This window comes from Heteronotia binoei, chromosome 3, assembly GCF_032191835.1.
Source record: "Heteronotia binoei isolate CCM8104 ecotype False Entrance Well chromosome 3, APGP_CSIRO_Hbin_v1, whole genome shotgun sequence".
NCBI lineage: Eukaryota > Metazoa > Chordata > Lepidosauria > Squamata > Gekkonidae > Heteronotia > Heteronotia binoei.
In genome coordinates, this window is record NC_083225.1 from 137,922,055 (window position 1) to 137,934,560 (window position 12,506).

Consider the following 12,506-nt stretch of genomic DNA (forward strand, 5'->3'; position numbering starts at 1 on the left):
GGTGATGGAACTCCAACTCGGGTAAAAAGGGGATAGTCTGGTATGCCTGATGGGGGAGTCAAAGAGACTGCTTGCCTGTCTGAGATTGTTTCTTAGAAGGTTGGGCCCGTGGCCTCTGATGAAAAGGTTGCTTTGGGAGAGGTTTCCTTTTCCAGAAATCTTGAGACTTGGGAGACCGCTGGCGGCGTTGGAAGGATGGCTTCCACGGTCTCTGCCTATTAGAGGGCAGTGAGGTTGGTTGTGTGACACCAAGTCGTTTGGCTCTTTTGCGGCCGTCATCGACGGATGCAAGGACCTCGTCCGTGGACGCATGGAAGAGTCCCAGACCGTCGAAGGGAAGGTCTTCTATACGCTGTTTGATGTCCGGCTGCAAGTTGGTAGAGCGCAGCCAGGCGTGGCGACGTAAAGCCACCGAAGTTGCAAAAATTCGAGAAGAACAGGAGACCGCATGGCGGATAGAGTTGATTTGTTGTTTATTGACACGGGAGAGCTCAGAGACGAGAGACGACACAGTCTTCTGAGATGAGTCAGGCATGGATGCAATATGAGGGGTAATCTGGTTAGCCAAGTTGAAGGAGTAAGCCGCAAAGTAGGCTAAATAATTGTTCAACTTGGAGTTGGTTGAAGAAAAACTGTAGATTTTCTTAGCCAGAGTGTCCAATTTTCGACCCTCCCGGTCCGGAGGAACGGGGTGGCGAGATTGTTTGGTCTTGGTGGCGGAATGAACCACGACAGAGTTGGGTGCCGGGTGAGATGCGAGGAATTTGCAGTCAGCTACGTGCACCCTATAAAGAGAATCCAGGCGGCGAGAAAGTGTAGGGATCGAAGCCGGCTTCTCCCAGGCTTCCTGGAGGCCTTCAAGGTGTACAGGGAGCATAGGAAGCGTGGAGCTATCTGGAAAATCTGCGCGGACTAGGTCGTGGACCACGTCCGAAACTTTTGGTGAGTCGGAGGACATAGGGATGTTTAGTGCGGAAGCCATGGTTGTAATGAGATTCAGGTAGGCCTTAGAACTGTCGGATGGTGAAAGCCTAGGAGGCTGGTCGGATGAGGGTGAGGCAGGGGCCTCCTCGGAGTCGGAATGATCAGAAGTGTCTCTATCCGAAGCCGAGAGGGGACGTTGTGGAGACTTGGGTTCAAAAGGCAGAGTGAATGACCGTCCGAGGACGGAATTTTAGAACCACACTGCCTGCACCTTTTAAAGGTGATTTTCCCTTCCATTCGTTCCGGACAGGGGAAGGAGGGAAGGGAGAGACGAGAAGAGGGGGGGGGGGTAGAAAGAAAAAAGGCTGAAGCGCAGAATCGGGTAACCTTTTTTTTTTTTTTTTTTATATATTAATGGGACGAAGAAGGAAAAAATAGAGTAAATAGTGAAGAAAAGGGAGGAGTAGTACGATACCAAGAGACGAGCCAGAGGAGGAACGCAACGAGGTAGGTGTTGTCCGGGCGGCGGAAGGGAAGAAACTGAGTGGAATAGGCGCTCTCCCCCCGCTCCAGGCATGCGCAGTCGCTGCCTGCTCCCCAGGGCGGGAGGAAAGCGCGCCAAAAGACGTTATAAACGAGCTATTGGAGCTCCGAGGTACGGATCCGTTGCCTGCGGCAAGACCCATGTGTGGGACTGCACAGAGACCACGAAGAAGATCTGGGATTAAACTCAGTGTAGACAATACAGTAACAATTACAACTAGGCAGCATTCTACTTTCTGTCAAAGGAAGTTCTTTCAGTCTAAGGAGCTTTCCACCAACTTCATTGATTCTTGCTCTGGAAAGCAGCATCAAACTTTATAGTATAATTATCATCACTATTACCACTCCTTAAAAACTCAGAGCAAGCAATCTTTCTCTGTCTTTTCTTTTGTTCACTAGAAAGTTGACTATTTAATTTTAGGCACCATTAACATGCACTGTAATGGCATAAGCCTTTCAGGTTAGAAAGAGAAAATCAGATCTACTCTGATAGCAGTTTCATGATGTACTAAATCAGCAAGAACTGATGCCCCATTAAAATGCAGTGTTTCTCCAGTCCCTAAAGAACAGCCTGTAAAACTGTTACAGCTGCACTTTCACATCTACTTATAGCTCTTAAAAGATAACAACAGCAAAAGGTGTGCAAGTTTAATTAAATTATGCCTTCTACCCCACCCCCATTCCTGCATCTCCCTAAAAGCTAATCCAGTTGCATTGATTAAAGATGTGAAGTAATACAGACAAGTGGACGATGTGCAATCAAAGTTTTCAGAGCACCAATTGACTTGTCATAAAATTCCCACAGGCACTGCAAAATGGGCCCTGCCAAGCCATAACAAGTCTATTACTATTCCTTTGTCACTGGCTGACTGGACCAGCCAGCATCTCCACCTGTTCGTAAGTATCTCCCTGCAATAAACTAGGAGAGGGGAGGGTGCTTGTAAAAGCAGGTTTTACTGGCTTCATTTTGCTTCTGAAACTGGATTGTTAGTGGAATGGATGATTTAAAGCATACAGAAAGTAGAAACATACAGAAAACAGCAAGAAGATTAAGTTGAACCTCCCTGCTGTTTTCTGTAATTACCCCATCTTTCCTCAGACATTATAAAGATACTGACCAAATAGTGGAGATGTGAAAAGTTACATGATGAAGATGTTGTATATGTGACTGCAAGATCTTTTCCCTGCTCCCAGCAGGCTTTTCTCCTTCCCCTTGTCCTCAGCTTCTTCCAATTATCCTCTAGTCAGGTCTTCCCCCACTCTGTCCTTCATTCCTTTGGCCCTCGTGCACCCTGCTACATTTACATTCCTTTCCCTGACACCTGGCTTCCTACTCCATTCCCAACTACCTCAAAATCTTGATGTGACCCAGCTTTCCTTTTCTTAACTACTGTTCTTTTCACAATTTCTTTCCTAAACTGTCCTTGTCCATCTCTTGTTCCTCCCTCAGCTTCTGTTGACTATTATCTGCCATGTTCTCTAGCTTCTGTTCTTCAGCCAACTGAATGTCCTCTCATTCTAATCCTTTCTTGCTAGTTTATCCTTTGGCACTGAGATCTGTGGGCAGAATAAGACCCAGCAGCACAGTTTTGAGATTCTAGGTAATGCCTTAATGCAGTACCAGGAAATAAGGGGTAAATCATTGAAGTGAATGGATTCAGAATAGTATAACCTGTTTTAGGATATTAGTCTACCACAAGCATCTTTAGTATTGTACTTCTGTGACAGAAGTAACTGGGCCATAATGAAACATGGAAAATAGAAAACTGTAAATGTAGAAGCACAAGAAAAATCTAGGCTTTGTATGTGTTGTATTGATATATAAACTATTCATACTTCAGAGAAGCTTATCTTCCAGGGATGTGTTTGTGTGACAAATCCAGTAAGGGAGAAGAATGATGGGCCTGGGACACCAGGGCTGGTTGGGGGTGCTGCAATGCCAGTGTGGGATCCAGCTTAGGATGACCCAATTAAATGACCAAATCACTTTTGGGGGCATTTTTCTTTTTTACTTACCCTTCCTGTAGAATACCTTCTACTGGCGAGCTGAGATGGGAGTGAGACCAACACAAACATGTCCCCAGAAGGCAAGCTTCTTGGTAGCATGCAAGGTTTTGACATCGATAGCACACAGAGAGAAGCTTTTGACAGGTTGTATTGATTCCATAGCTGGAGCCAAATTCAAAATGGTCATCCCAACAAAAGAGCACCTTTTGAAAACAGGACATCTGGGATGATAACAGACTTTGGGCTGAGAGATGCCTCTGAAATCGACCCCAAAAAATCTCTGCAGATGGCAACATCTGCTGCCCGTCCCTGTCCCATACTTACCCCATCCTACAGGCCAATCTTTCCAGCTCAAAAAACTACCACTTCCAAAGTGGTAACAAATTTCTGAGCCAACAGCCAGTCGCCTGGGCCACATCTGGAAGTGGAAGGGCGGAAGCAACGCGGCTTACCATGTGAAACCGCCAAGCTGCCCAAAGCCACTTCCGCTTTCCCATCCCCTGAAAACCTGCCTGGAGTGCTGGAACACATGAACACCTAAGGTTTCGTGGGGGGGGGGGGGAGAGCACAGCCCCCCACTTCAGGCTGAAATGGCTGAATTGCCCCTCCCCCATGGCTTGAGGGCTGCAGGGGTCCTTCCCTGGCTCCCCAGCCTCCACCTTCCTCCCATCCCTGCCATTTCAATGACTGGAAAGTGGGCTTTCTGGGGCATGTCAAGCCCCCCTGCCAATCAGTTGATCGGCAGGGAAACTGGCTCTGAAGGCTTGGGATCCCTATGACAAGCCACAGACAGAGCAATCGCAGCCACTGCTACCGTCGCCTCCCCCCCCCACTTCCATCCTGGATCACACAGGATGGAAGGTGGGAGGAGGCAACGGCAGCAGTGGCCGCAGTCGCTCTGTCTGTGGCTCGTCCTTCCCACTGCTGCTGGCTCTTCTCACCCCACATTGATCGTGATCATACCAGAGGGCTGTCATAGGGGACCCCAGAGCCAGTTTCCCTGCTGATCAGCTGATCAAAGGGGAAGGGGCTTTACGTGCCCTGGGAAGTCCCCTTCCCGGGTATTGAAATGGCAAGGATGGGGGGGAGGTGGAGGCTGGGGAGCACAGCCCTCAGCCAGCTTCAGAGGTGGGAGTCAGGAGAGGGGAGGAGCTTGAGTGCCCCCTCAAACATCTCAAGGCCCCCTGACTTCCCAAATCCTGCCTATTGCCCTGTTGGCTTTTTAGGCACCCCCCCCCCCCCCAATCTGATTGCACCAAGCTGCTTTGGGGACGGGATGGGGCAACCTCCCACCAGAATATGTGGAGGCTTCAGGATGGTTCTTTTTGAGCCAGACCGACTTGGGACGCCTCCCAACCTTCAAAATGCCCATCTGTTATCAGCCCTGGAGAAAGGGAGCAGTTCTGCTACAGACATGGCTTAAGCATGTCCACCTGGCAGCTATTAGGATTAAAGGGCTGTCAGCAGTGTTCCCTCTAAGCTGAGTTAGCATGAGCTAGTTCACAGATTTTTAGCCTCTGGCTCACACATTTTTGTCTTGGCTCTGGAAAAATAGCCCCAGAGCACAATAATTTATGCAGTTGCTCACAACTTTAATGCCAGTAGCTCACAAAGTGGAATTGTTGCTCACAAGACTCTACAGCTTAGAGGGAACACTGGCTGTCAGCCTTCCTGGGTGATTCTCCACGTTCTCTGCAGCCAGGAGAAAGGGTGTGTGTGTGTGTGTGTGTGTCCAAACTGGGTGGTTCAATTTGGGGATTTTTTTTATTCAGAGTTTAGTTCAGGAACCACCCCAAACCCCTGAACTGAACTAGAATTTTTGGGTATATGCCCATCCCTAGTTAACATAATACTAATCAGTCCCTCAGGAAAAACTCACAAAGTTTCTATGACTAAATGGCAGCAAAAGGGATGGTTTGGATGGATTAATGTTTGGCAAGGCATAGATCACAGCAAAACCATTTAAAGGGATTTAAAGGACTAGGTAGCCCCAATACCTGCAGATGTGTCTTTTCTAGATGCAGCCAATATAGTGATTACAGTTGTGAGCTGCTCTGTGCCCATTTGGGATAAGGCAGGATAGAAGCTTAATAAAATAAATAAATCACTAATTATGGTAAATAAATTGTCCCAGGCCACCAAGAAAACCACAAGTCATGGAATACCCCTCACTCACTCATTTTTACACCTCTTTAGTACCCAGCAAACCATTAGTAAATTGTGCTTGACAGAAGAATCCATCCATCCGTCCTCCCTTGCTCCCTTGAGAAGAGAAGAAGGAGAAAAAGAAGAAGAGTTTATATCTGAAATCAAATGTTGCTGTTTTTAAAGGAGTCAGGGGAGGAGTCAGGCTTTGCTCTTGTTCTTTCCTTCCCCCTCCCTCCCAAAGGAGGCTCAGCCAATGGAAGGAAGAGAGACATGGCTTGGTTCTCTCCTGCACAAAGCAGGAACTAGGAAGAAGAAGCTGGACAAAAGCTAGATGGCAGCAGCAGCCCCAGAGGAGCAAGAGGGAGCCAGTTGCCCAGAGGTCAGATGGGAACCTTGTAGGGGCTGGATTCAATCCATGCGACACATGTTTGACACCCCTGGTCTAACATGAATGGTGGGTGATGGTTAGTTTCACCTGAGTTGACAAACCCCAATACTGTGTTAACAGAGCATTGATAGAAGGGTTCAAAGGTGTGTGTGGAGGGGGGAGCATTGTTCATCATCCCAGCATCACTGTGCTTAGCATGCCTACATAGGGATGCTGTCATTAATCTGCCCACTGAAAAAAATGTGATCCTTTGTTGGCAAGGGCCTGTGTCACTGAGTTGCTGGCAGGTGGGGAAAAGAGCTAATCATTTGGTATAGGAACAGAAATTTTAGAGTGGCAGAAATGCTGCTGTAGCCTTTGGGCATCTCAGTAGATGCTGGGTGTTTTTACACTGACAGTTTGTGACTCTCTATCACCATGTTGGAAACTCACCTTTTACATTACCTAACGTTCTCACAACTGTTTTGCATCATTGCTGCAACTTTTTCTCAAACCTAGTTTTGATCTGGTCATTTCTCTATTTCAAAAAGTTCTATTGGTTTCAGGGAATAGGGGGATAGAAAATGAAAGTACATATTATTCTTTTTCTATGTAAAAATACTTTCAAAAAATACAAGACTGCGTCTACAATGTTTTCTTAGAATACATACCTTATCAGTTCTTATTATCTCTAGACTATATATAATCATTATAATATTTTATGTTATAAGTCTCTATAATATATGTCATCAATATTATAGTATTTTATATTATAAATCCTTTAGTTAAAATATCTATTAAATTTTAACAAATCCAGTAAAGGCAATCTTGTAATACAACGTATAGAAAAAAAAGGAGATATAAGTTCACACCAAAGAATCTTAAGAGTCTTGAGTATCTAGCCAGGCATAAAATTTCATCCAATGTTTTCTTGCTTCTTCCTTAGATTCCCAGCCATCAGCTGGGACAAAAAATCCACCTCAGCTGTTTCCAGAATTTTCCCCATCAAGTCCTTTCTCATGGGCTGATCCGGTCATTTCTTTACAGGCATTTCAAACAGTAGATCTAGATGATGACGATGGTGTCTACATCCGCTATCGCACCGATGGCAGCCTGTTCAACCTGAGGCGACTAAAGGCTCACTCCAAGACAATGGAAAAACTCATCCGAGAGCTGCTATTTGCTGATGATGCTGCACTCGTCTCCCACTCGGTATCAGCTCTGCAGCATATGACGTCCTGCTTTGCAGAGGCTGCCAAGCTATTTGGCCTAGAAGTTAGCCTGAAGAAGACAGAAGTTCTCCACCAGCCTGCACCCCAGGAAGATTATCACCCTCCCTGCATCACTGTGGGTGAATCAGTACTGAAGACAGTCCAGCAGTTCAGCTACCTGGGGTGCATCATCTCCTCAGATGCCAAGATCGACAAGGAGATTGACAACAGACTGGCAAAGGCAAACCGTGCATTTGGCCGACTGCACAAAAGAGTGTGGAGCAACAAGCATCTGAAAAAAGGCACAAAGATCAATGTTTACAAAGCGGTTGTGATGACAACCCTCATCTACGGCTCCGAATCATGGGTTTTATACCGTCATCACCTGCGACTCCTTGAGCGCTTTCATCAGCGCTGCCTTCGCACCATCCTCAACATCCACTGGAGTGACTTTGTGACCAACACTGAAGTCCTCAAGAGGGCGGAGGTTACAAGCATCGAAGCACTGCTGTTGAAGACGCAGCTGCGCTGGGCAGGGCATATTTCTAGGATGGAAAACCACCGCCTTCCCAAGATTGCTCTGTATGGCGAACTTTCCACCGGCCATCAAAATAGAGGGGCACCAAAGAAGAGGTACAAGGACTCCTTGAAGAAATCCCTTGGCACTTGTCGCATCAACCATCACCAGTGGTCTGACCTAGCCTCAGATCGCAAAGCATGGAGGCACACCATCCACCAGGCTGTCTCTTCCTTTGAGAACGCACGCATAGCTGGTCTTGAGGACAAAAGGAGATTGAGGAAGAATCGCAGTGCTACAGCACCAACCCTAAATCAGACTTTTCCCTGCAGCCACTGTGGCCAGATCTGCCTGTCCCGCATTGGTCTTGTCAGCCACTAGCGAGCCTGCAGCAGACGTGGACTACTGCACCCTTCTTAAATCTTCGTTCGCGAAGTCAAGCCGAGAGAGAGAGAGAGAGAGATTTCAAACTTGTATTGCAGAAATTTTCATGCGTTTTAAAAGACTCCTCCAAAAGCCACAAGGTGCAGTAATTTGCATGAGAACTGACAGCACTTGAAATTTTTACATATCATTGCTTGCTTCATCTTGTAACTTAAATTTGTATTGTTTTTGCAGTGTTGACACGATTTCCAAGCAATCATATACATTTAACTAAGCCCTGGTATTCCGTCTCCCCTCTGATCAGAGACCCCCCCCCCCCACCTCGCAACTGAAATGCTTTTAGCAGGAAATATAGAAGTTTGGCTACACAAAATGAGCAGAGCAATTCCATCAAAGTAAAAGGAAAATAATTAAAGTGGAACAGTGGCAGGCGATTTGAAGACTCTAAAACTCTGGATCAAGCTGAATGTAAAAAATCTCGCTGTGAATATGAACCAAACTAATGGGTGAGAAGTGTGCAGATCAACTGTTAGTTGATAATCTAGTTTAATCCAAGTATTCTATATGTTGTCTTCATTTGTAGAGATGTGCAGGGAAATAGCACTTTAATGTTACACAAAGTTATTTACCTAATTCTTCTAGGGAAAGATGTAACTTCAGCATCTTGGTTTCAGTTTGCTGAGGCTAAGTGAAGGAAACAAGAATGAAACTTTCCTCTGTTATGCAAGATGCGATACTTTGAATACACTCACCCCCTACTGTTAGTGGAAAATTATGCTTCCCTTCACAATATATGCATGAAATTTCAGATGCTTCCCCTGTGACTTCTAGTATATTTTTTCTACATGATATAAATGCTCTTTTTGCTTCAAAGTGGCAGTCACTTCCTGAAAGTCCTTAAGAGTGTACTATCAAAAGAGCAGTTCAACTAGACTTAACTGTAGTTTTATATCTCTTTCCAAAATTCATGTCATTTTTATGGAGTGTTAGAGAGGAAAGTTAGAATCTTGTTGCAGCCCTATATGTAGAAAATTCTCTTTTCTGATAGAAGAGTAAACAGAAAGATGTTGGTAGCTGTGCAGTGCAATTCTAAGAACACATTCCTAGGAGTAAGCCCCATTAAATATAACTGAGTAGGATTCCGAATAGACCCGCTTAGGAGAAATTCTCCTGTAACAATGTTTTCCTGTGTCTTTTTTTGTGTAGTCTGTAACCATCTGCTATACTCAATTCTACCTTTTCCAAGAAATCAGAGTTTTGAAACCATGAGCTTACCTAACAAGTGAGAATTCTTTTTCTCCTGTCCTAGACTTCAGTTATTTAATTTAAAAAGTGCCAGAGTACACTTGTTGTGAGCTTTCCTTGATGTTCTATTATTAATCTAAATCAATCTGCAAAGAGCAGTCAGTGTCTTTTGCAATGTTGGGAAAGTGATAACATTTAATGGTGAAGACTATGAGAAATCATTTTTATTATGTAGCAAAATATGCCATTACACTCTAAGTTATTGCACTCTTCACTACTCACATGTGAGAATGAGAGAATGTGCATACTTGCAATCTAATTCCAAAGGGAGTTAGATTCACAATAGGGTTTAATTTGGTACATCTTCCATAGTTTTTCTGTGCCAAATATCCATCTAATGGCCTAATGTGAATTTCTGTAAACTTAATTTATGTGGATGCACACACAAAGTGCATGTCAGTAAGTATGTACCTTATATGTGCTTTATACATACCCAATTTGGGTGCAATTCTTGCTTGCCTTCTTGTGGTATACCTTCTTGTGGTACACCTTGGATAACGCTAAAGAGTTTGAACTTCTGGGGCTAGATGACCATAGGATCGCCTGCCTACACTGCACACATGATAAAAATCAAACAAACGGTCCTTCTCAGGACTACTTGACAAGGGCTATAGAAGACTCCACCCAAATCTGCCAAATAAAAATTGAAGATATAATCAAGTCTAAATGCCAATAATTGTCTTGAATCTTACTGGCTGAATCTTACTGGCTGATAAAATAAATTTAGCTCTTGTTCAAGAAACCCATCTTGATAATGAAAGTTAAGCCGTAACAGGGCAGAAATTGCAGGATATGATGTTATTGGCATCACAAACCATCACACCTATGTCATAGTGACTTCTAAATGTGAAGCTGGTATTGACTAATGTCCACAATGACATCCACACAATTCTAGTAAAAATTGGGAAGTATGTGTTGTCAACATTTATAAACCTCCTGGAGTACGGTCAGCATATGTCCTATCAAGCTACCCTCAACCTTCTCTATATACTGGTGACTTTAACAGCCACCATGGAAATTGGAGGCACACGGTTAATGACAAGAACAGTCAGGCACTGGTCAACTGGACTGAACAACATGGCTTACATCTTGTTTTCCACACTAAAGACAGAGGCACCTTCATATCAGCAGCATGGAATATAGAGTCCAACCCTGATTTAACATTTGTTTCATCTAACAAGAAAAGTCAGCCCTTGCCTATAATCCAAACGTGTTCTTGAGGCTTTCCCACACAGTCAGCATCAACCTGTAATCCTTGAGCTAGGAATCTAAATACCAGTTATCAGGTAATTTCTGAGACCACAATGGAACTTTAAGAGGGTGAATTGGAAAGGTTGCTGTGAAGATTTGGATAGTTGTCTTGGTCCCTCCAACACATAATAATTACCACCAATTCACTGGAGCTGTTATATCTATGGTCAGAAGACATGTTCCTTGAGGATATGAGAAATATGTATTCCAGGCTGGAGTGATCAGATCAAGAGACTATCAAAATTTCCATGATAGTAAAGACCAAGAAGTAGCAGATAAACTACTTCATGAACTGCATATAGGCAAGAATTGACTGAACTAACTGTGAATTTAGATTTAGGCCTTCCAGTAGGAAAGCCTGGAACCTGTTGAAAAAAATTAAGTGCAGGCCACCTGTGCTCTGAGGAAATCCAGAGGCAACATCAATCCAGGCAGCTGCCCAACTGGTGTCCCTATCCAGAGCTCTGAAGGATTGAGATTTTACAATCAGGATAAAAAAAAGAACTCCAGATTTTGAAGTGCACCTGCCTTGAAGACTGTGAACTGTCAGGGGATTTCAGTGCTGATGAGATTTCAAGGGCACTGAAGGGTATAGGGGAAATGCACTAGGCTTTGACTGAATCCATAACAAGTTCTTGATTAACAGTGACATGTTCATTAGGAAGTGGCTTATTTCTCACTGACATCACGAGGACAGGAAGACTTCCAGGAGAATTCAAGAAAGCAAAGATAATTGCTTTCTGAAACCTGGAAAATCAAAACAAATTATGGAAAGGTACAGACCTATTTCCCTTCTGAGCTCTTGTTATAAACATCTTGAGCAGCTAATCCTGAACAGAATCAGTGACAAAATTAAAAAATATGTCCCTCTAGATAGAGTAAGCAGGATTTAGATCCCATCACAGTTGTAAAGACCAGATTCTCATCTAACAACTCTTCACTGTGTCTTAAAACATCAACAGTTTTTGTTAATCTGACTGCCGCTGATGACACAGTCTGGAGGTATGGTCTATTGTACAAGTTTTTACAATTTGCCATCTGCTGAACATTATTTTGATTCCTAAATAATGGGCTGATAGACCTTTCTAAGTAATTATGGGTGAGTTGATCAGCAAGCAGAAGAAACTGAATAATGGCCTACTCCAGGGCTTGGTTGTCACTCCAGTTCTTTTCAATCTTTACATCTCTGATGTACCCAAAACAATATCCAAGAAGTTTGCTTATGCTGGTGACATGGCAATTGCAATAAGGCACAAATCAATTGATACGACTGAGGAAATACTGACTAGGAACCTCGAAATTATCCAAGTTCAAGAAAAACAGAATTCTCCTATTTTCATCTCAATAACAATCTTGCCAACTGTGAATTGAATGTCTGCTTTAATGACACCTGATTTATACACAACCATATACCTAAGTACCTTGACATTACCCTGTATGGGACTTTGAGCTATTAACACCATCTTACCAATGTGCAGTGAAAATATGCACATGAAACAGCATTCTCCAAAAATTATGTGGTACAACTTGGGGCACATTTGCTACAACACTTAGATACTCAGCTTTGGGTTTGGTGTAAAGTACTATGGAATACAATGCTTCAGTGTGACTTAGCAGCCCCCTTGCCCACATACTTGATGTCCAGCTCAATATAACCATGAGAACTGTCAGTGAATGTATTAAACCCACTCTGACCTATTGGCTACCCACATTCTGCTCCCCCACACCTCTGAAGGAAGACACTCTTCTTCATGAATATAGAAAAATAACGGAAAACAGAGAAATGCCTGTTCACAACAACATGGCTGATACAGGCTTATCCAGATTAAAATCCTGACACTCAGCAAGA